Genomic DNA, 25,820 nt, shown 5'->3' with positions numbered 1-25,820 from the left:
AACAGAAAAAGCAGTAGGATCAAGTATGCATTAATAAATAATTTGTGGATCTTGAAATTTTCTCAATTTGATAGTCAGAGGAGGGGTGTTGTAAAGCTATGGATCTGCAGTGGTTAGCTTTAATCATGGAATGTGTAAAAGCAGTCGTTAAGAGGAAGAGCAGGAGTATACATGTTCTGCAATGTACTCGAGTGCTAAACGAAGCATACCTATACAGAGAAATAAATGGACCTTGTATTTAACAGCTAGCCACTGCAGAGAAGCTGCCTGTGTAATGCTTTTAATTTCCCTTGCATCCTGTGTGTTGTATAAAAGAAATATCCCTGATACAACACGAAAGCCAGAACACCCTTTGAGCCAAAGTTGTCCTCAGAGAGGGCTTTATCCTGAGATCTTCTTAATAGGCTTTTGCTCTGAACACGAGTGCATTCTCGGGTCTTTGCTGGTATTATGTGGCTGTATCCTTGAAAGACTTCTTTTACAAAATATTGAAAAATATCAGCACAATAACAGGGCACACAGTAATCAGCATTTCTAAAACAGCTCTCACTTAAAAAAGAAAAAGTAACCCTAACCTGAAAAATGTAGTACCTTTCTCTTGGCCTGCAGTTGCAAAACAGCCACTTGTTTATTTTAAATGTCAGCATCATGGTATTCGTCCTTAATCATTTTTTTAAAAGTTTATTTAACTCATTCACTGCCAGCCATTGGCAGTGAATGAGTTAAACCCATTGACTCATTCACTGCCATTGACGGCTATAGACGTCAATGGCAGTGAACGAGTTAAAAAGTAAAAAAAATAAATCTGGATGTAAGCATAGGCTACATAGAGCCATTGGTTTTACTTTGAACTTCACTTTTTGAAATCTTAATATTAACATTTTAGCCATTGCCATGTTTCTTTTTAGGGGCTATATTACAACAAAAGGGTTAAGTTCTAACTTGGTAGTAAGCTCGCTTACCAGCCACAGATTGTGCATTACTAATTAATTATGTTAATTATTGCTTACTCAGAAAGTCTAGTGATGCTAATTTGCAGAGGCAAGTCCTAGCATATAGCAGTCGTCTAAAACTCCATGTGTCAGAATAGGGTGAAGATTTTCATAGCCCTAACTTTATGACTTAACAAAAATATGTGAAATATTAAAAGAAAATCTTATTGTACATTTGTTTTAAAGGGGTAAAATATCCAAATATCCAGTGGCCTCAAAACTCTTTTTGTTTCAGGCTGTAAACACAGTTATACTTTGTAATGGTAACAAAGTAACGCGTTATTGAAATAACATTACTGTGTGAATAATCCAGTAAGCACATTTGTAATGCAAGAAACTATATAATTGTAACTGTAATCTTATTACTGAATTTAATGTACAGTAATACGGTAAATTACTGTTATTGAAACTGTGTAAACGCTTTACTTTGCAACGTGTTACAGCCAACACTGTCAATGAGTACCGAAGGGATTTCTTCGTCAAGTAATTCAATGAGATACTGCATTACTTAAAAAAAAAAAAAAAGTAATGTGTAATATATTACTTTTTGGGCGTAACCAGTTGTGCATGGTAGTCTCACTCATTTTTGGAACCTTTTTATGGAAGCTCTAAATGACAGCTCTCCCAGCGATCAGCTTCACATTGTAATGGACTCGATTTGCATTTAGTATCATTTTAAGCATGTAGGCAATCCAACATCCAAAGGAGTAATTCATTTCTGAAATAGGCCCAATGAGAAAACTCATTAATGATGCTTAATTATGGTAATCAGAGAGACAGAAGAAATCTAGCATATAACATATTTTTTAAAGTTTATTTTGATGAAGGGTGCATTTGAACAGAATCTATCATTTTTCTCCTAAAACTACTGTGACTGTACTGCCTGTTACCTGTGCTTTGTCCTAGTTAAAGCTAAAGAGTTACACCTGTGCCTGAGAAAACAATACTGAGGAGGTGCTGCTTTGATTCAAATATGACAATATGACAAGACAAGAGTGAGAATATGCTGGAGGTAATTCGAATGGTACGAGCTCCAAATGGCATGTTGCTTAAGGGTCACCATCCAAGTACCCTGAACTTCCACTGATGTTGATTTAAAATGTAGTAACCTGAATAGATCTTGCACTCTCCTAGACAGGAAGCAGTGGCCAGAAGAAAAAAAGGAAGTTTTCAGTTAGCCCAGATAACAGGAATGCTTCACCAGAAAGCTAGTGGAAATAAATCAGTCCTTGTTATGTTGCTATGACCACAAGCAATCAAGCAGAGATGGGTTGAGTATCCAAAAATTGTACTCAAGTGAGAGTAGCATTACTTTAAAATATTATTACTCAAGTAAAAGTGAAAAGTAGTCGGCCAAAAAGTTACTCAAGTAAGAGTAAAAAAGTAGTTTGTGAAAAAACTACTCAAGTAGTGAGTAACTGGTTGTAATGTCCGATTTATTTTTTTAAATGAATGCTATCAGACAAACAAAAATAAATAAATATACAAATTTTAGTTATTTCAAATAGAATGTATGTAAAAACAAATTAAGGCACAACAATTCTAATTTCTAGATTAAGTTTTTTTTTTTACAACAAAGTCTTTTTTAACCAATACATACAGTAAATAATATAAATATATGAACAGTGCAAACAGAGAAATTAACAGGAGAAAGGGGGGCACAAAGAAATACTTTTCTTTCTTATTCTCATGTCTAGCTTTTGATAAATAATTATCTGATTATTACAACCAAAGTTTTCATCTGATGTAAAATGCATATAAGTCCATTACTGTATATACTAACTATTAAGTCTAATATATAAACTAGTAAGCTATAGTAGTTTTTCCTTTGGGAAGGTACCATCTGTGCAGTGTGTAATTCCGTTGAAGAAATATGAAATGAAATATTTTGGGTGCAGTGTATTTTTTGCATACAGGTATAACAGAATAGCTTTAGTATTTTGTTTTTTAAAACTTGAGTATCAACTCCTACAAAATGCAGCAAGATATAAAAAAAAATCTATTATACATTATACGGGATGCACGGTATTGGCAGATATCCAAATTTATGATTCGGTATCGGTACTGGACATAAAAAAGTGGTATTGTGCCATCTCTAATAGTAAAGCGAAAGGTACCCTTCCAGGTCCTTATGAAATGCTTTGGGTTGTCAGTTGAATCCAACAGAAAGCCTAGTGGCGTCAGGACACAATTAGAGCAGAGGCTCCAGCCGTCTATTCCAGCCCTAACCCTAATTGTGGTCATAAATATTTTGTACCTGTAAATCAGTTTTGTACTGATTTGTACTACAATAATTTGTGTGTGTGTAAAAAAGATTTGTATGTGTAAAAATAATTTGTGTGTGTGTAAAAAAGATTTGTGTGTGGACTGCTGCCTATGCTGCAAAAACCCACAGAGCTCAGCAGCCAGCACAACAAATTCTGGATCCTTTGCTTTTAGTTAGCATTAGCAGTACATCCTGCGTCCGATGTGAAAGGACCTTTATGCTGCCCACTGTGACTCACAGCCATGGTCCCAGGTCAGCCCTGACTTTGTGTTAAACTAATCCTAAAGTAATAATGGTATTTCTAACCACTGATATAACACAACTTTATCCTTTCAACAACTGCTGAAAGTTACGTGACCTAGCTTCTATCGGATATTTATATAGAGATCCTCCAGCTTCAAACTGTATTACCCTTCAAGGACCTGCAGTTTAAAAAAGTGCCCCTCCGACAGCCAAACCCATCTGTTCTCTGATTGGATAGTTAAATTTGTGATTGACATGACATTGACCAATCAGATGAAAGGAAGAAAAATAAGGTCAAAATTCGTACTTGTAACTTTGTTTCACATGTATTTTTTGGCTAAATCCACACACAAATCTTTTTTACGCACACACAAATTCTTTTTACATATACAAATCCTGATTTACAAGATATTTATGACCACAATTTGAGCCCATATAACCCTAACCTTAACCATAAACTTATCTCTATCACATACTGTTTTCCAAAGTGAGTCAGTATCTGAAAGTGAACAGATTTAATGTACATAATGCTTTGTTAGGTTGATTTTCATGTCAGACGTAAAACACGTGTAGATTCATGTGTATAGACTCTCATGCCTCCCAACGCGTAACATACCAACGATTTGTCACAGTCGTCGGTATGTTATGCGTTGGGATGAGAAAGTGTTGAAATGTTACGTAACTTTGGACCTCGGACTTCTTCAAGGTCAAAAACAGCTTAGCCCTGTGATAGACTGGTGACCTGTACACGCCATAGCCCATCTCTCACATTATGATAGATGGATCTATCCGATAGATTGGATAGATCGCTACCATATGGCAAACTCATTGTTTGACAGCTTAAATTATGTCAGATACTGATAGTATGGGACATTAGAATATGTCTTGTATAAAAGACAAAGTAGTGAATGTTTCATTTTGTCCTTGTAAATAAATGAAAAAGTCTTACTTTGCTTGTTTCACAATCCAATTTCACCAAAATTTGGAAAAGTTAAATATCTTTGATCACGCAGTTTGCTGTACCTGTATCACACAGCTGCCTCTAGAATGAAAACTGCCTTTACAGCTCCATCACTTTGGAGCCAGAGAACCACATTTTACTTGAGTTTTATGCCTCTTTTCAGTTCAGCAACTTTCTGAAGCCTCTGCTCCCCCCATCTCTCTCTGTGCGAATTCAAACATCAAAATGACAGCACAAATTATGTTCTTTGAAGACAGAAATCATGTCATGGAAAAATGGATAAACAGGCCTCCCTTTACGCTCGGTAAAAACATAGACGACTCAGTCACCCACTCAGGGTTGAAATTCCCCAATTTTTGCATCAACTTTTCCATCTTGGGTATGTTGTTAAGGTTTACCTTTGTGGTCGGATCAGCACGCACCACAGCTACCACAGCAGGTCATAATTTATGGAAGACATAAAGTGATATGATGAATTTGACATGTGTTCTTAAAGCATTTACAAACATGAAATATACATGTATATCCTTTATGGTTTTATGTTTTTTTCACATTCTTTCAACAATAAACTGATAAAAATCAAGTAGCCATTCAAATGTGTGAATTCCTTCTTTTTTCCTCAATTTTAACTGACAGGAAGACAGAACAGCCTCTTCAAAAAAGAGCAACAACACACGCACACATGTGCACACACACTTGAGAGTAATAGAGTTGTTGTGAATTAAAAACTCAGCAGCCTGTAGTGGGTCACTGGGGCATGGCTGAGCTCAGCTCGCTGTGGGAGTCCAAACTTCGTCTCAGCGGAGAACAGGATCCCGCTGCGACCGTCCAGTGATTTTCCTCTGCGTAAGCGCTGATTGGCTTCACCCCGTCAGGGCCGATGGATGCTGGTCAGTGAAATGTGAATCCCCAGCCGCCTCCGGAGTTCTCTGGACTGGAATTAGTGCCAAGTCACAACTCTTTTATCTCTCCCTGTCCACCTCTGCATCTTCACCTCTCCCCCTTTTTTTCATCCACTTCTCTGAAAATATCACAAAGCTAAACAGAGAGAGAGGGAAAACAACTAATTTCTTCAGCTTGGCTTGGCTTTTTTGTCAAAGCTCCACATTTCCACTGCACTCGTCGTGTTTCTTGAGTTCAATCCATCATGTGTCCTGTGTGTGTATATGTGTGAAAAACAAAAAAAAACCAAAAACAGGTCAAATCCTCAGTGTGCCATCAACTCGTAATCGTATTGATCACACAGAAGCAAAATGACAACATATTCAGCAACCAACTCAAGGATGCTTCTCATCTGCCTTTGAACAAAACATATTATCTCTCCTCATTTTGCACTCGCGGTAATGGGCACAGGCCGGGATGATGCAACGCCAAATGAAGCTGATAGTAATTTAGGACATACTGTGATGAATAGTTGAGTGATTAAACGGCATTAGGGGCATTAAAGTCAAGTGAAAGTGTGGGGCTTTTATAGCTGGTGCTGGGAGAGGCAGATAACAGAGCCCGTAAATTAACTGACAAAGATGGACACTGACATCTACACGATGCTGTCGATGTCTATGCTTGCCAGTGAGTGGGTAGCATTTTGAATTTGTTCCTCTGCATTTGCACAACACCAGTATGTATAGGTTTGCAGTCGAATTTATTAGGACCATCTGTTCTGTCATTGAAACATACTAAAACCAAGTGTAAGCTATAGTACCATACTGATAACAGGCATCAAAATGTTATGGTGCTGGGTGTTACCCAGTGTTTTGTGTTTAAGTTCTACTTCTTGATTATTGGTTATTCATGGTTTTGTTCTCTTGATGTTATTTGTTGTTCTGTCTTCCTTGTGTTCCATGTGTCATATTCTTTTAGTCTGTCTTTCAGTGTCAAGTCTGCCTCTTTTTGCATTGTCTCTTGTTTCCCGTTTTATTTTGATAGTCCCAGTCCTGCGTGCAGTGAGTCTAGTTTTGCTTCCCCTTGTCTCGTTATGTCTAATTAACACCCGCTGTCTCCCTCCTGTTTCCATTCCCTCATTACTCCTCTGTATATTTAACCCTTTAAAACCGGTTGGAGCGGGCACGCTCTGTTTTGCGTTACTATTTTTAAATCCCGGTAGAACTGCAACCACGTAAGCTAACACAATAATTTTTTTTGCATATGAAACCGGAGAAGTTGTACTTACATCTTATGCCATCAGCTTGCCCTCGGTCACAGTTTCCTTCCACATATAGCTTTGCAAAAACTGCATAAAAAGTGCTTGCAGCAACAAAAACATAATATTCCAGAAACTCGCTTTGCCAATCCGATCAGCTGTTCATAACACATCCTATGTTGGAATAGACGTCAGCGTGAACTTTCCCATGTTTGCCATTACCTGCCCGAAACCGGAAGTGACGTCATTTTCACGGAAATGTAGTTTTTTTTAACCATGGTGTTTTTAAAAGTTATCTTTGACTTTATGACTTTCTGTGTCGTTTCTGGGATACTTAGAACTCATATTGCACTGCTGGAAATATTTTATTTTGATGCATATGCTGCTTTTTTGCAAATTTGCACTAAAATATTTATTTTCGTTTTTCCTGCAGTATATAAAAATTGGTGTATTTCAAAAATAAAACTATGAAAACACTCAAAATAAATTTCCTGTGGTGGGAAACTATTTTGTGCAACCTTTTTGTATTTACAGTTTTGAGGGATAAGCCTCTTAAATGTCTCTAACTAGAAATATATGTTAAAAAAACAAAAACGATTTTCAATATTTTTGTAGTTTATTGCATTTTTTTGCAATTTATGTAATTACTATGCACTTAATGCAGAGATATTATTAAAATTTGGGCTGTAATGGTTGCATTGATGTATAGCAACTTGAAATGCTCCCAAAAATGGCACTACAACATGTAAAAAAATAATATAAGCTCTGGTGGACTTGGTTCTATGGTAGGTCTTAAAGGGTTAAGCCCTGTGCTTTCCTTTGCCCTTTGTTGCGTCATACCTCCTCATGTGTTTTAAGTCTCCCTGTGTTTCTGGTTTTGGTGTTAATTCCAGTTCCACGTTTCTAGTGTTCTTTTCTTAGTTCTTCTCAAGGTTTTTGGCTTGTTTATTTCATGTGAGTCACGTTTATGGAGAAGTTTCCCCAGAAAGAAAGCTGCCGTTGTAAGTTATATATCCCTGTTTGAGTCCTGCATTTTGGGTCCAATCCTGCCTGCCACATAGCTTCACATGACACAAAAGATGGGCACACTGTGGTCATAAAGGGCTGGACAAGAGACAATATGTCATGGTCCGCTGTGACGGACCGAGTGGAGAATGCGTGTAATGGACCCAGGTGCGTACACGAGTGAGCAGACGGGAGTGAGCTTTAACAGAAGGCGAGCCTTTAATATGGCTGAAAACAAGGTGTACAAATACAGCAGGAATAACGTGGCTAAACAGAAACCTAAACTGGGAACAAACGATGGTGAGGCTATGGCTTGGAAGACAACAGACCAGGCATGGAAACACGGAGGGTGGGAACACAGATGACGCGACGCAGACTGTATGAAACACAGAGACTAAATACACATGAGGGATGATCAGGGGAAGTGACCACACATGGGAACGCAGCTGACACACATGAACTTAACGACAGGACAGGAGGAGTAAAACTGAATACACTGACAGTGAATGCAGGCCTTCAAAGTAAAACAGGAAACATGAGACATGAACCGGGGAGACGTAGTACAGGGGGAGGTGACATAACTGACAGCATGAACTTGACAGTACAAGACACACAGAGATAAACACACGAAGGGCAAGGGAGACGTAATGCAGGGGTGATATATACAAACGGCTGGACTAGCTTAGAGAACCTAAACAAATAATAAACATCAAAATAGGCTAAGCATAACACACTGGGTCACACGACCCAGGACCATGACACCACCCCCCCACCAAGGGCTGGCTCCAGACAGCCCTAAACCAAAAGAAACAGACCACCAAGCCCGGGCGGGCGGCGGGGGACCAGGACGGAGGGACCAGAACAAGAAAGAAAAAACAGCCAACAAAAAACACTGGAGCACGTGACAACAGTCCAAACATAGCTCAGGGGGCTGGCCCGGAGGGCGGCAACACACCAGCCCACAGTTTATGAGTTCAGGCGGCCGACCCGGGGGTTGGCAACCCAACAGGCCACGCCATCTCCCATCAGGAGGCCGTCCATGCGGGAGGCAGTGGCGGTGCAGTTCAGGAGGCCGACCCGAACCCCAAAGGCACAAGAGTTCAAGGGTCACACGGTCAGGGGGGCGACCAGGCGGGCGCCACAGGTGACAGAGCCGGTCAGGAGGCCAGCCGTGCGGAAGGCAACGGCGGTGGCGAAGGGGACGGCGAAGCAGCTCAGGGGGCCGACCGCGCGGAAAGCAGCGGTGGCTCTCCAGTGTCAGGCGCACTGGCCGAGGCCCGGTGGGCACAGGACCAGTCGAGGCAGGACCAGACGGCGGCGTGCCACCCACAGGCGACGGAGCCGGACCAGGCGGTGGCGTGGCAGCCACAGGCAACGGAGCCGGACCAGGCGGTGGCGTGGCAGCCACAGGCAACGGAGCCGGACCAGGCGACGGCGAAGCAGGAGCTGACGCAGAGGTTGGACCAGGCGATGGCGAAGCAGGAGCTGACGCAGAGGTTGGACCAGGCGACGGCGAAGCAGGCGCTGAGGCTGGGCCAGGCGAAGCAGGAGCCGAGGCTGGGCCAGGCGAAGCAGGCGAAGCAGGAGCCGAAGCCGGACCAGGCGAAGCAGGAGCAGAAGCCGAAGCCGGACCAGGCGAAGCACAGGCAGAAGCTGGACTAGGCGAGGATGAAGACTCTGATGAAGCTGGACCAGGTGGAGCACAGGCAGAAGCAGAGGCCGGACCAGGCGTAGCAGAAGCAGAAGATGGCTGGATGGGCGGCTCGGGCCCCCCAGCAGACGTGGCATGAGGCTGGACGGGCTCCTCGGGCCCTCTAGCTGACGAGGCATGAGGCTGGTGTGGTTCTCCTGAACTACCAGCTGACGAGGAAGGCTGCTAGACGGGTTCCTCGGGCCCTCCAGCTGACGAGGCGTGAGGCCGGACGGGCTCCTCGGGCTCTCCAGCTGACATGGAAGGTTGCTGAACGGGCCCCTCGGACCCTCCAGCGGAGACAGGCGGCCGGACGGGCCCCTCGGACCCTCCAGCGGAGACAGGCGGCCGGATGGGCTCCTCGGGCCCTCCAGCCGATGTGGCTTGAGGCCGAATGGGCTCCTCGGGCCCTCCAGCTGACATGGAAGGTTGCTGAACGGGCCCCTCGGACCCTCCAGCCGACGTGGCTTGAGGCCGGATGGGCTCCTCGGGCCCTCCAGCCGACGTGGCGTGAGGCAGGATGGGCTCCTCGGGCCCTCCAGCCGACGTGGCGTGAGGCCGGATGGGCTCCTCGGGCCCTCCAGCCGACGTGGCGTGAGGCCGGATGGGCTCCTCGGGCCCTCCAGCCGACGTGGCGTGAGGCTGGATGGGCTCCTCGGGCCCTCCAGCTGACATGGCTTGAGGCTGAACGGGCTCCTCGGGCCCTCCAGCTGACATGGCTTGAGGCTGTACAGGCTCCTCGGACCCTCCGGCTGGAAGAGACGGCTGAAGCAGAAGGCAGTCTGAGGCAGAGAGAAAGCTCACGCCATTCCTAGCAGGCTGAGAAGCAGCCTGTACAGCTGACGTGGAAGGAAGCTGAACGGGCTCCTCGGGCCCTCCAGCTGACGAGGCATGAGGCTGAACGGGCTCCTCGGGCCCTCCAGCTGGAAGAGACGGCTGAAGCAGAAGGCAGTCTGAGGCGGAGAGAAAGCTCACGCCATTCCTAGCAGGCTGAGAAGCAGCCTGTACAGCTGACGTGGAAGGAAGCTGAACGGGCTCCTCGGGCCCTCCAGCTGACGAGGCATGAGGCTGAACGGGCTCCTCGGGCCCTCCAGCTGGAAGAGACGGCTGAAGCAGAAGGCAGTCTGAGGCGGAGAGAAAGCTCACGCCATTCCTAGCAGGCTGAGAAGCAGCCTGTACAGCCGACGTGTGGTCCCCTTTCGCTGTCTCGTGAACCTGGGCTTCATGTGGCGCGACTGTGAGAGCAACGCTAGAAAAAATCCTGGATCCTACAGAGTCAGGAATATGGTCTATGGTTTCGTTGTGTGCTCCTTCAAAGCAGTCACACACAGGTCTTTCAGCTCTGGAGCCCAATTCCGTTATAGTCTCCGGCCTCGGCAAATCAATGCTCGTCTCACTCTGCTTCATAGAAGGGACGTGAGGCACGAAAACGCAGTCACTCACCGGAGTCAATGCGGTGCAACGGCGGCGCCGGCGCCGCCCCCTTCTGGTAGCTGGCGCGATGGGCGCTGATGGCACCAATGCAGAGGGTGGCGTAGTGGCGATCTCCCCGTCTTCCGCCCACATCCTTGCCAGAAATGAGGCAGGTGAAGTGAAGTCTAAGCGGATTGGAGACGGCGAGCGGCTGGTAGGCTGTGCAGCAGGTGAGAGGTCCTCCTCCGGGATGAGCCAGGGCTTCCACCGGAGCTCATCCTCCCGATAAGCCTGTAACACCTGCTGCCGCTCTTCCTCGCCAAAGTCTATGGCCTCCGTCGTCTCCGTGCGCCACGCCGTGCGGCCAGACCGTGGTGAAGACGCGGACGCCGACGGGGCGCGAGCGGAAGGTGTGTCGGTGGCGAGCCTCACCGTTCCGACTGCAACAAGATGGCGGCGCGCACGGGTGCAGCGGCTCTTAGCTCTCCAGTTTGGTGCTGGTTTTTACTTTTAATGTGGATATTTTTGAATGTTTGCAACGCCGCCATCTCTTACAGTTGCCAGAACCTAATTGATCTAGGTTTTAAATATAGTTTGTCTGTTTCTGGCGACTATCAGCGAACACACAACATCCTGGTGGAGATAGCGAGACCGCCAGGGTCACCGTGGATGGTCTGCCCGCCCAGCAAGCGTAGAAGGCGACGGAGGGAAAGAAAGCAGAAGAGGGGATGCCGGTCGGGCTCAGACGCTAGGCTACGCAAACATCCACACCGGCCAGCACTTCCGAGCCTTTTCCTATCGAACGCCAGATCCATCACCCACAAACTTGACGAACTGGAGCTACAGATAGCCAACACAAGCTTTGCACGTAACTGCAGCATTATTCTTATTACGGAGACGTGGCTTCACCCGCTGATTCCCGACGCTGCAGTCGAGTTAGCAGGCCGCACGCTACACCGGCATGACAGAAACAGCAACTCAGGTAAAAGCAGAGGAGGGGGGCTATGTGTTTACGTGCATAACGAGTGGTGTTGTAACAGCAGGATCATTCACACACACTGTTCTCCTGATTTGGAGGTTCTGGCAGTCTCGTGCAGACCTTTTTACATCCCGAGGGAGTTTACAGTAGTTATTGTGATAGCTGTTTATATACCGCCGGATGCTAACGTTAGCACGGCTCTCAGCCTCTTGCTCAACACCATAAACAAACAACAGCTTGCCCACCCTGATGGGGTTTTTATTGTCGCCGGCGACTTTAACAAAGCGTGCCTAAAGACTGTGCTTCCTAAATTTGTCCAGTTCGTGGACTTTGCTACGAGAGGAGAACACACTTTGGACCATGTCTATTCAAACATCAGGCATGCTTTCAGAGCGACACCCCTCCCCCACCTGGCTGGATCTGACCACCTCTGCATGTCCCTCACCCCCACCTACACCCCCCTGCTGAGAAAAACAAAGCCCCAGACAAAGACAATAAAAACCTGGCCTGAAGGAGCCCTTTCTCAACTGCAGGACTGCTTCTCAACAACTGTATGGGATTTATTCTCCAGCCACAACCTCCAGGAGTACACGGACACTGTACTCTCGTACATCAGGAACTGTGTTGACAATGTCACCGTCAACAAAAGGGTCAGGGTGTTTCCAAATCAAAAACCCTGGATGAATAGCGAAGTGCAATCCCTCCTAAAAAGCCGCAACACTGCCTTCAAGTCAGGGGACAGGGGTGCGTATAGGGCGGCCAGGGCAGACCTGAGTAGAGGCATCAGGAAAGCTAAGGCTGCCTATAGGAGGAGGATTGAAGATCACTTTGCTGACAACGACCCCAGAAAAATGTGGCAGGGGATCAATCACATTACCAACTACAGAAGCAATAACCAGGCAACATCTAGGACTGATGCCTCACTGGCTGAGGATCTAAACCGTTTCTTCGCCCGCTTTGAGACGACCAAGCCCTCAGCTGCCACACCACTTCCACCCGCCCCCAGCACTGGCACACTAACACTTAGGGAGCACCAAGTGAGGTGTGTTCTAAGGTCAGTGAATCCCAGGAAGGCGGCAGGTCCTGATGGAATACATGGAAAGGTTCTCAGAGCATGTGCTGATGAACTGACCGGAGTCTTCACTAAAATCTTCAACCTTTCCTTGTCATCAAACACCGTCCCGCCCTGCCTCAAAACCTCCACCATCATCCCCATCGCCAAGAAGACAGCTGTGGCCAGCCCAAATGACTACAGGCCTGTTGCACTTACGCCTGTAGTGATGAAGTGCTTTGAGAGACTGGTCTGTCAGCACATCAGGGCCGGTCTGCCTCCCACTCTGGACCCCCACCAATTTGCCTACAGGACAAATCGTTCCACCGAGGACGCTATCACCATAGCGCTCCACACTGCGCTGAGTCACCTGGAGCACCGAGGAAGCTATGTGAGAATGCTCTTTCTGGACTTCAGCTCAGCATTCAATCATATCATCCCGGAGATCCTGGTCCAGAAACTGTCTCACCTGGGACTCTCCACCCCCATCTGCCTCTGGATCAAGGACTTCCTGACAAATAGACCACAGTCTGTCAGACTCGGCCCCCACCGGTCCAGCACCATCACACTCAGCACCGGGTCTCCACAAGGATGTGTTTTGAGTCCCCTCCTGTTTACGCTCTACACATCCGACTGCTCCCCTACCCATCTCTCAAACACCATCATAAAGTTCGCGGATGACACCACAGTGGTTGGACTCATCTCAAGGGGGGATGAGTCGGACTACAGAGATGAGGTCAACAGACTGACTGAGTGGTGTTTAGTTAACAACCTCCAACTGAACACCACGAAAACTAAAGAACTTATCTTGGACTTCAGGAAGGGCAGAGCAGACCCGGCCCCACTTTACATTCACGGGAGCTGTGTGGAGAGGGTACACTCCATGAGGTTTCTGGGCGTGCAGATATCTGATGACCTCTCCTGGACTGCAAATACTACAGCGGTGGTTAAAAAGGCCCAGCAGCGTCTCCACTTTCTGAGAGTGCTCAGGAGGAGCAACCTGGAGGAGAGGCTGCTGGTGACATTTTACAGAGCCACCATAGAGAGCATCCTAACGTACGGCATAACAACATGGTATGCAGGGTGCTCAGCTGCAGACAGGAAAGTACTGCAGAGGGTCATCAACACAGCCCAGAAGATCACTGGCTGCTCTCTGCCCAGCCTGGAGGTCACTGCAAACTCTCGGTACCTCAGCAGAGCTGGCAATATCATCAAGGACCACTCTCACCCCAGCAACCAACTGTTTGAACTATTACCGTCAGGCCGACGGTACAGGTCACATAAAACCAGGACAAACAGATTCAGGGATAGCTTCTTTCCCAGAGCTATCACCGTAGTAAATAAGCACAAAAACAATTGAACCTATTCCATACCGTCACTGTCATTATATTATGCTGCTATTCATACTGTCATTATATTAATGCTGCTATCCTGTATATATTGTACATACTATTGTTTGAGTACTTACGATTGTTTTTTTTTGTACTTTTTATATTTTACATTTATATTTATTATTGAAACTTGCACCAAGGGAGTGGCACTCCAATTTCGTTGTACTCTGTACAATGACAATAAAGGCTATTCTATTCTATTCTATTCTAACTGCTTCCGGCTCGCGAAGCAGCGGGGAAACGGGACAACAGCAGGGCTCTGGCGGCACAGCCCGCACACTAGGCAGCCGTGGCTGCGGACGGAGTCTGAGAGCGGTGACGAGAAGGTCAGTGATCAGCGGGTGTAGTGCCTCCCATAGCCAGGGAAACACAGACATGCATACTCCCACTTGGCGGGCTAACTCCTCCCGTTCCTCCTCTTCGGAGCACCGCAGCCATTTACCACAGAGCGACTCCACCGTCTGGATGATCTCCCTCTCATGCGTCGCTGGGTCCGGCATGGTCGCGTCGTACTGTCACGGTCCGCTGTGACGGACCGAGTGGAGAATGCGTGTAATGGACCCAGGTGCGTACACGAGTGAGCAGACGGGAGTGAGCTTTAACAGAAGGCAAGCCTTTAATATGGCTGAAAACAAGGTGTACAAATACAGCAGGGATAACGTGGCTAAACAGAAACCTAAACTGGGAACAAACGATGGTGAGGCTATGGCTTGGAAGACAACAGACCAGGCATGGAAACACGGAGGGTGGGAACACAGATGACGCGACGCAGACTGTATGAAACACAGAGACTAAATACACATGAGGGATGATCAGGGGAAGTGACCACACATGGGAACGCAGCTGACACACATGAACTTAACGACAGGACAGGAGGAGTAAAACTGAATACACTGACAGTGAATGCAGGCCTTCAAAGTAAAACAGGAAACATGAGACATGAACCGGGGAGACGTAGTACAGGGGGAGGTGACATAACTGACAGCATGAACTTGACAGTACAAGACACACAGACATAAACACACGAAGGGCAAGGGAGACGTAATGCAGGGGTGATATATACAAATGGCTGGACTACCTTAGAGAACCTAAACAAATAATAAACATCAAAATAGGCTAAGCATAACACACTGGGTCACACGACCCAGGACCATGACACAATACTCAAGAAAGAAACTGAGAAACTTAAATGATGCTCAGCTGGTGCAAAGGGGCCCAACATCTGCCAGACAAATTTCTCCTAAATTACACCATCAGCCGAACCTTTGATGTGAGGCAGGAATGGATCCATACCTTCCGACCATCCAAATGTCACAGCAGAAATCTTATCAGGGCAGGCAATGTTTTGTTATGTCACCTGGTGTGGTCTTCTGCTGCTGTTGTCCATCTGCTTCAAGGTTCAGAGATGCTCTTCTGCTTACTTTAGTTATAACATTTTGGGTTTTGGGGGGATTGAGTTGAGTTTGAATTTCAGCATGTGTACATGCCTAAATGCACTGATTTACTGCCTTGTGATTTGCTGATTAGATAATATCATTTTAAAGAACAAATGAAAAATATACTTGGTCAGTTAGACATTTGGTTAGGTTTAGGTATCAAAATTTGGCTACTCAGGTACCCCACATAGTTACTTAGGTTACTTAGGTTACACAGTTTGGGTTGTATATGCACAATTTTACAGCATGTGTTACAAAGCTACAGCCTTTACTAACAATTTACTTGAGTCTGCCTGTTTGCTTTTTAGGGATTACTAAAGATGATGACAACCTGCACTGATTACTAATTAACTTTAAAAAGTATATAATGTGTGAAGTGTGCTCTAAAACAGTGAAAAAAAGATACTTTTAAATGTTTAAAACATAGTGATATTCATTAGATTAACAAGTTAACTGTACATACTTAGGCTTTTATCTATATTTGGTGCAATTTTATAACCAGGTTTTTCAGAACAGTTCTCTAGGCAAGAAATAAAATGCAAAAACCCTCTAAAAAATAGATTCTGTGTTCAACATAAAAGTTTCCTCTTGACATTATGCATTTTTGCAATTTCACAGCTATTACGAGACAATGTTGTAAAAGTAACAATTGATATTCAGCAACTGCAGATGTTACAATCTGCAGTTGCTGAATATCAATTGTTACTTTCATCCAAACACGAATCCTTTAACCGCCAGTGAAAGCTCTTCACCACTCAGTGTCAAAGCAGATAATTTTCACCTGTGTGGAAGTGATAGGCTGCTATTTGGGGCCATGCAACGGTTTGTGTCACAGCTCGGCTTTTTAATCACAGTCACTGAAAAAGAAACATACTGTATCTCTATACTGATACTGCAAATTATTCAGTGCTTAATTAGTCATGATCATACTACGTTACCTATGCCAGCGCCTTATGCAGTGTTTCACTTCAATAGTGAATGAAAAGGATTAATGGCAGAGTAATGTGAAGGTGAAAGGCTCCAGTTGTGGAAGTATAGGAAACGCATTGTTGGAAAATGGCACAAAGACAGCAGACAGATATGTCAAAAAGACCATCAAAATCATTTAACTAATAAAGCCAATGTTAGAGTTTTCAAAAGATCTAAAATAAATAGAGGAGAACTATCGAGGCATTGTGGGTGGCCTCCTCCAAAGTTATATACAGTATCAAATGGCATTGTTTTTAGCTATTAGTAACTCCTATCAAAACACAAAGCAAAGACGTTTTACATCTGCTGTCTACACTAATAATTAACCAGGGAATGGCTAGTCAGCTACCTGTGACTTAGCGATGGAACATATATCTTGCATTGGTTGTTCTTTTATGTCCAAGTCAGCTTTATTGTCATCGTAACATACACTGCATACAATATATACAGCTGTTAAAATATCCAATGTGAGCTGCAGAATGTGTCATTAATATCAACTGTTAAACACAGCTCCTTTAACTGATAGCACATTAAAATCAAACGTCCACTACAAAGACGACAATTAACATTTTCTATTTTGATTCTTTAAGTTTTTGTAACTCTTGTCTCTCTTGTCACATGCCATTTCAAACACATCTGTAGTGAGTGGAGAGGGATTGATACTCCCACTACAGACGGCCATTTATATTAGCGCCAATAAATCTGCTTACATGACTAATCTTTGAAGACATGTCGTTCAGAGCCGAGAAAAAATGTCCCCGTTTGAAAGATGCCATTTTTCAAAGCTGCTATGTGTATGTGTGTGTACACAGTCTCTAAGACAAAGGGGGAAAAGCAGTGTGTATGTTGTCTCCCAGACAGTGTGAGTGTGAACATCTTTTCTTTGTGCTTTTTTATTATTTGGACTGATAAACCCACTGAAGAACAAGTTCTGTGTGAGTGAATCCAGACTTTTTCTGCTTCTTTTCCCTTTGCTTTGATCACTTCTGCTTATTGAGTCCTTTCACTTTCTGTTCTTCTTTCATTGGTAGAGGCTTCAGAGGTTATTTTCATTTTTTCGCCTCTTTTCACAAATCCTTTCTCATCCAGGTTTGAGATCACGGTCGTCCTTTGCAAAGTTGAGCTAAGCAAATTAGCTGATACTTGAGTCCCAGAGATATAGACAGTGAACACATTTATCATTTCTTAATTTAAAGGGAAAAAAAGAGACAAAGAGAGGGACAGTGATTCAGATGAAGAGGACCGATTATTATTCTCACTGGCACGCTATCAATCTAGCACAGCCCTCAGTCTTCTTGGCACAGAGATGCTGCATCTATTAGTCAGTATGTGCATTTCCAAGATGCTATTACTGACCCAAAACACAAAACAGGTCACGGCAATACAACGCAGCCGTGCTTTTAATTTGTTTTGATTGGGTGCTGTCAATTCATTTGATTTTGTTCACAGTTTTCTGCAAACAGGGAGCCGGCAATCAGCACTGTAATTATTTTGATAGTCTAGTGTGTGCCTGAGTTGGGGATTATAGGAGATAATGGAAAAACGATGCTTTTTATTTAGTTTTAAGGTTTTAAATTTTATTTATTTTCCTTAATGTAACGCAGCAATCTTTTTTATTTTTTTCCCCCTTGCTCCCAGAAATTGAAATAAGCACACGGCTGGATGAGTGGATGAGTCAGCCAAATACATCATGAATTAGAATGAGATTATAAGGATAAAGAAGTGAATATTTTAACTTGAATAGTATTATAAGGTAAGATGAGGTATAGAAATATGTGATTTATCAACAGTCATGAGAAGCTCTGACAGAATGAAACCTCAAGTTACTGGCAGTTAGGTGCATATTTAAACCTCTATACTGATTTCTCTCTCTCTTTTTATTTTTTATATAGCATACACAAATGGAAATACAAGGACAGTAAGGCCACATTGTAGATAATACATCTTCCATCAAATCAAATATCATTTTGTTCATCCTCCAGGAAATGCCTGCCTACTTTTGCCACATGATCCCACCAGGAGGAACCCGAGGATCCAAGGATTTTATCCTGTTGTTGCCTAGCCTGTAGAGGTCTGTACGTCCCTCCATTAATATGCCTCCCCAGACCAGAAGTTACTTGATACTTACTCAAATGGTGGAGAGTCCCAGATTTAAGCCCTATGGATTGACCTTTGTCCTTTAGATGCAGATGGACCACCGAGTCTTGTCCCGTCAAGGTGGCTCTTCTATGTTGTGCCATGCGTTTATGAAGTGGCAAGGTCACTCCTTTGAGGACACCAATGTTCACATTTTGGACAGAGAAGATGGTTTGAAAGAATAGTGAAAGAAGCAATCTACGTCCACTGTGAGCGACCATCTTTGAACAGAGGCGGTGGTTTATGACACCAACTGTCTGCCATCTATAATCCAGTTTTGAGATCCCTTCCCAGACGCCTTAACCCCTACTCATGTCCTGGGCCTTTTGACCTCAGGAAATCACATGATAGGGTTTCCCCTCAGGCTGTGCTTTCATCTGTGAAAAGGGCACCGGTGATGGACCTGCAAGATCTGGTATTCTATGGCAAATGCAAGTCGGCTTCACTGTGCCGGGGAGTGAGCACAGGGACCACTACAGGACGTCGGGCTCACAGGCCACCTCATGAAGTCTATTTCTGATTATTTGATCAGAGACATTCACAGCAGTGACCTGCTGGAGGTCATTTTGTAGAGTGCTGGCAGTGCTTATACTGCTCCTGCTTGCACAAAGCAGCAGATACCTGTGTTGCTCATGGGCTAGGGATCTTCTATGGCCCTGTCAGATAGACGGTAGGTAGTAGTCTCTTTGTACATAAGGCCATGTTCAACAGGAGCATCCACCATTATAATAGAATATATTTTACAAATGAGGAAAAGCACAATATAGCCCCTTTAAAGTTCACCTCTTCTTCAAAATAAGACTTTCCTATTTCTATCTATTTCTATTTCTATTTTTTTAAATTCCCGACACCTCAATTAGTGGTGATGGGATATTCCGTATCCATAGCAGCTCCACTTATGTGATCAAGGCTGACAAAAACAGGTATGCTTTTGTATAAAAGCTTTCTTTGTGCAAGTTAACCGTAAATCGTCCGAAAAGCTTGATTTTCCCTTTTGAATCATGGCTGTGAATATCAGCAGGGATTAGGAGTCCACACTGGACTCGGGGATTCTCATGTTTATTCCTGTTTTATTCATCCTCCGTGACTTTGGTTTTCCAACAACCCCATGCATGCACTTAAACATCGTCAGAATGGAAAGAAAGTGTACACCCTCAGCGCAACGGCAGCCGGGGACGGACTCACTGAATAATTGAGTCCACAGAGATTGAAGGACTTCCTGAAGCCCCACTCCAAACAGACAGAAACACCTATTTTTGTGGCAGGGCCACTTACTTACGAGGAACACAAACAAGCACACACAGAGATTCACTAACACGGATGCACACACATACATATCTAGCTATTCATCTGTCCATGATTAATACACACATGCAGGGAAAAAACATCAAAGGCTCCAACCCTCTTCAGAAGAGACTCTTAGACTCAAAAAGGGAACATTGTGTTTCCCTCCCTCTGCTTCTCATTTCATTTCTGTTAAATATCCACTGCTCATTTTTGCTTTATGCACTGTTGAGAATGTTTGTAAATCTGTTACGGGTTACTTGGCAATATCTCCATGTTAAAAAGTTTGATTCTAGAGTGGAGATGCATTTACAGCTGCAGCAATGTTATTTCACTGGATTTAACCACGATTTAGCTTCTCGGTGAGCTGGCCGTGTAAAATAAATATCTAGCATTCAAAATTGAGTATACTCTTCTTAATTTAAGTCATTCAAGTGCCTCAAAGAAAATCACACAAATATTGGAGTGAAAAGCAAAAACAAACTTTGTGATCATATGGTGGTTTTCAGTCGCATAGTTAAGAAGTATTTCACTTGATGTCATGCATATTTATGTGTATTTATTGGGCACATCAAAACTAAAGAACCTTACTGATGCAGTGAGATATATTTGAGTTTGAGTATGTCTGACTTACAAAGTTAGACCACTGGTCAATCAAATATTAAAGGTCTACCATGAGCTTTGAGAAATAAAGCCTAAATGGCAAAACGGGCACATTGCTGGCCCCCCTTTGGGCCTTCAGACCTGCCTTGATTTCCTCATGGCCCAGATTCAGCAAAGTGCTGAATACCTTCCTTAGAAATGTTGGTCTTTACTGACATGACAACACCACAGTGCTGCAGATTTGTTGGCTGTCCATCAGTGAATTCCACCACAAAAGATCTCACCAGATTGAGATCTAGTGACTGTGGAGGGCATTCGAATACACTCAACTCATTGTCATGTTCAAGAAAAAAGTTTGAGATTTGATTTGTGCAATTGTTCAAATTTGGTGAGAATGTGAGAACTGTAACCTAAGTTCGGAGCTGACAGGAGCGCCATTCGGTGCGGTCTTCTGCTGATGTAGCCAGTCTGCGTCAAAGTTTGACATGTGCAATCAGAGATGCTCTTCTCCATATGTTTACGTTGGTTGTAACGAGTGTTCATTTCAGTTTCTGTTGTCTTCCTACCAGCTCAACACAATCTGCCAAACTGATTTCTGTCATCAACTAGGCATTTTCTGTTCAGGCAAGTGCCACTCACTGGAACTTATTTTCAGACCATTCTCTGGTTTTGTGGGAGAATCCCAGTACATCAGCAGCCTGTCTGGCACCAACAACAGTTCAAAGTCACTTAAATCACCTTTGGTGCCCTTTTGGTTCCCATTCTGATGCTCAGTTTAAACTTCAGCAGGTCTTATTGACTATGTCCACATGACTAAGTCCATTGAGTTGCTGCCATTTGACTGGCTGATTAGACATTTGCACTAGCCAGAAGCTGCAGAGGTGTACCAACTTAAATGATCAGTCAGTGTAGCCAGCAAAAACAGCACACCAAATGGTAAGAAAAAAATGCATCACGGACAAGAACTGTAAGACAGTCTGACAAAAGTTGGTTGATATGGCAAGCATGGGCTGGCTAACTAAAAGGATGAGATAAAAGTGAGAAGGAGGAGGAAGAAAGTCCAATGAACCTGACAGGAGCCAGCTAATTAAATGATAAAAATAAACCTGGACTGACACACCGTGACAGTCCTTCAGAGTGCTGAAGGACTGTCACCTTAAAATTTACCGGTGGCAAGCACTGCAACAAGTTGTCAAAAAATAAAGTCAGAACAACCTGCTCTGAACTCTCATCAGTACACCTCAAGATCCCTGGCGCTGCAATCATTTTAACATCACAGAGAATGTAAATCAATTCTGCACACAATGACGACGAGTTTAAAAAAAAATCAGCACGAGGCCTCTGTATTTGTTGACGACACACAACACAAGTGAAAACTAAAATAGGACACACTCAAGGCTCATTTGTGAGATCCTCAATTTTCTTGATTTCAGTGTTTCTAAAGCCGTCCCCGCCATTGTTTATGGAGCTAATCTCATTCGCATGATCTAGACTTTAATTCACAATGTTGGGCAACAAGACATTGCTTTCATTTCCTCCAGACCTCACAGAAAAGGTGCCTTTTGCTCCCGTCTTTCTGTATGACTAGATTTCAGAGGGCAGAAGTTGACAAGAGTGTGAGCAGTGTTAAGCACTCATGATTTAGAGAAAATAACTGCTCAGGCAGAAAATTCTTTGTTCTCGCGTGTGACAGGGAATCTTTACTTCTTCTTTTTTTTTTTTTCAGATGTCAAACGTTACTTTAAAGAGCCTTTTAATGTAGTCTCTGCGCGTGGGAGCATGAGTGCAATTTTGTGCACGTCGGTTCGTGCTTTTTTGTAAATGTTCCGCGTTTGACCTTCAATGATGTGACTCATTTTGGGTACCCAGAGAGTGAAGCAAGAAAAAAGTCATAAGAAAAAGGTTATCTGATTGCAGCGCAGAAGGTCACCGTTCTTCTCCTTTTACGCCAAAACAGCTTCATGAGTTAATTCAGGAAAGTAAATGGCATTTACTGTCCTTAATTGCAGTCTCTCATAGTTGAGAATCCGCCGTTTCCTGGCGACATTAGTAATAAAATCCTTTCTGTCTTACATAACTGTCATTTGTGACCTTTTTAAATGGGTGGCACCTGTTGATTCCAGAGGACACGCAAGGTAAACATTTGGCATTTGCACTCTACATCCACCTTTCAAGTATGGAAACTTTTGATTTACATCTATTTTTTATCTCGTTATAAAAAACATCAAATTTACTTTTATGTGAAGGGAGAACATTAGTTTCACCACTTCTAAAATCAAAATGTTTTGCATTTTCCACAGTTTAAAAAAGACAAACTTATTTGTCTTATACTGCACCTTGGTAGTGGTAGATAACTAGCCGAAGCAAGGTAACTGTTTTCTGATTGGCTGCCCCTCTTAACCGAAAGACTTAAGCAGAAGGTGGGGCTCCTCTGCCTGGATATTAATCTCAAAGTTGGTGATATCATATCAGGTGGTTGTCCCTCTCATTCAAAATGAACCATGTAAGGATTCCTAAAATTTATATGAAAACTCTTTTCTGTTGGTCCCGCTTTTGCTGCCGAAGTGGCCCTGATCCATGGAGGCATGGACTCCAACAGAGCCCTGAAGGCGTGCTGTGGTTAGCAACAGCACCTTTAAGTCAGGGGTGTCCAACTCCAGGCTTCAAGGGCCGGTGTACTGCAGGTTTTAGATGTGTCCTTGATCCAACATAGCTTATTTAAATGCCTAAATTACCTCCTCAACATGTCTTGAAGTTCTCCAGAGGCCTGGTAATGAACTAATCATTTGATTCAGGTGTGTTGACCCAGGGTGATATCTAAAACCTGCAGGACACCGGCACTTGAGGCCTGGAGTTGGACACCCCTGCTTTATGTCCTGTAAGCTGTGAGGTGGGGCTCCATGGATCAGATTATTTGTCCTGCACACCTTCTTCCCTTACTTCGTGGTTCAGTTCAAGTGCCCATTGTTGGGGCTTTTGGTGGTGGGCAAGGGTGAGCAGGGCCACCCTGACCAAGCTGCAGCTATCCAGAACCATATGTAAAAAACGGTGATGCTCTGTGTATTCCGACACTTTTCTATCAGAACCAGAATGAACTTTTTCAACAATTTGAGCTACAGTAGCTCGTCTGATGGATCTGACCGCATGAGCCAGCCTTCACACCCATTAACGTATTAACGAGCCTTGACCCTGCCACTGGTTCACCACTGTTCCTTCCTCGGACCACTTTTAATAGATACCGACCACTGTGGACTGGGAATACCCCACAAGAGCTCCAGTTTATGAGAAGCTCTGATCCAGTCATCTAGCTGTCACTATTGGGCCTTTGTCAAACTAATTTTTACTGCAGATTTGTCTTTGAGGACAAAATATTCACTTGCTCACTGATATCAATGCCATTGGTCATAATCTTATGCCTGATCTGTGTATGTTACAAGTAGCTACTGTTTTTATGTTGTAAGTCCACACTTCACCCTATTTTACATATAATCTGGGACTTAAAACGGCAGCATTTTGAGGCACTGCTGAAACAACTAACAGCAGCAGTTTCGTGTTCCTAAAAAGGAGGAGGGGCAGATGCTTTACACTGCACATGCAGAGGTAACTCAACACCTCTCCACCATCTCATGCAAACCTGTTCTCTTAGTGTGGTGAATACAGGTCAGTGGAGCCGAAACCTAGCAATGAATTCCTAGTGTGAACACACTCCAGACCGTGATAGACACGCTTAAATACGCTTTATTTCCAAATATGATGTTTTTAGGGCTTAAATGATTGCTCACAGTCAGAGTTGTGCACAACTGCCGAATAAAGGAGCTCCTATGTGACAGTATAGTGGAGGAATATGTGTACTTTTGAGGATGCATCTAATGGATTCAAACAACGGGGAGCTGTGAAAGCACAAAAAAAGGGGTTTTTAAAGAAGAGATACACAAGATGCAGCAAGCCTCGCCAAGTATGGTAATAATAAGCAGAACAGGAGGAGCTCTGTGTTTGAGGAGGTAGACAGCAGTCATCAAAGCCTGTAGCATGACATGTACAAGCAGCTGCTGCATTATGCGAGCATGAAAACTAAAGACTTTCTCAGTATCTTGATTAAACAGGACTGCAGGGACTGGCTTGGATATAATTTTTGAGGGTCAGCACATATTGATTAGCTGACATGGTAATAGCTCCAGGACCCTTAAATCATCCCCTGTAACGCCCTTCTTCTCCATCATATCTTTCTTTCAATTTAAGACTTTCCATTCATGTCATTTCCCCTCATCGCTTCCCTGACCCCTATTAGATTTCATTACCTTCTGCTGTTTCCTCTCTAATTTAATTCCTCTTCTGTTTTCTTCATTCCCTCTGCTTGTTTTCCCCTAGGAATCATTGTATACAGAAATCTAGAATTTGAAGCAAAACTCTTTAATCGGTATATACATTAATTATGAGCTGTTTGTGTTTGAAGGCCTATTCCTAAAGCTGGCTAAAAAAGGACTACCTTCTCAAGCAGACTGTGAAAAGCCTCGAGGTATCAACATTGTTCTATACATGCTGGCTGTTTGAGATAAATAAACAAGAGAAAGATCATTTTGCACTTTAAAGCAAAGAACTTAAAATGATCCAGCTGCTGATACTGGATGTTCACGAATTTGTTTTGACTTACTTTGAAGAAACGTAAGTGTTATGGTGGCAAAGGAATGTATGGTGAGTCATTCTTGTACAGTATATGTTCAGTATGTGGGTTGAATACCCCTGAAGAGATGAGTTTGGAACCATTCGCTTTATGCTGGCTGTCTCTTTGTTTTTATGCAGAACCTAATGTAAAAATGATCTGCTCAAAGTGAAACAATGAGCAATGATCAATAAAAACAACCATAGGTTGAAGTGTGCAGAGTCATGCCTGGCTCATTGTCAAAGGTAAAGCAATTGGACCACTGAATGATTGTATCCAGCTGTCTAAACAATATGGTTTAATAAGTGTAAGAAATCAATAAAAAAGAACAAGTGGAAATGTAGCAACGATTGTGTGACATAAATATCACCACTTACTCTAGGCAAAAAAAGATGGACTTAGCAATAAACCCCAGCTTTTTAAAGTAGGGTTTATTTATAATAATATGGAGGCAAACTGCCATCTACATACACAGGAAGTGACACGAAACAGAAATCCACATTAACCACTTACATTCAGACTCGCGACGGGAACTAGTTGAAAAAATAAATCTGAAATTCTTTGAGAAAGAGTGATGTCGTTGTGTGTCCTGCTTGCTTTT

General features: G+C 43.8%; 1 protein-coding gene and 1 long non-coding RNA gene across 3 annotated transcripts in view; one reads left to right on the top strand and one right to left on the bottom strand.

The window, feature by feature from the left end:
* The window catches only part of LOC101487169 (gamma-aminobutyric acid receptor subunit gamma-3), a 198,703-nt gene that overhangs the window by 90,415 nt on the left and 82,468 nt on the right, over positions 1-25,820 (top strand). The gene's annotated exons all lie outside the window — the stretch shown is intronic.
* Positions 1-25,820, bottom strand: part of LOC143414990 (uncharacterized) — an 81,254-nt gene that overhangs the window by 9,390 nt on the left and 46,044 nt on the right. The gene's annotated exons all lie outside the window — the stretch shown is intronic.

Source organism: Maylandia zebra, linkage group LG23 (genome assembly GCF_041146795.1).
Source record: "Maylandia zebra isolate NMK-2024a linkage group LG23, Mzebra_GT3a, whole genome shotgun sequence".
In the NCBI taxonomy this organism is placed as follows: Eukaryota; Metazoa; Chordata; class Actinopteri; order Cichliformes; family Cichlidae; genus Maylandia; species Maylandia zebra.
This window is presented reverse-complemented; position numbering and strand designations above follow the sequence as displayed.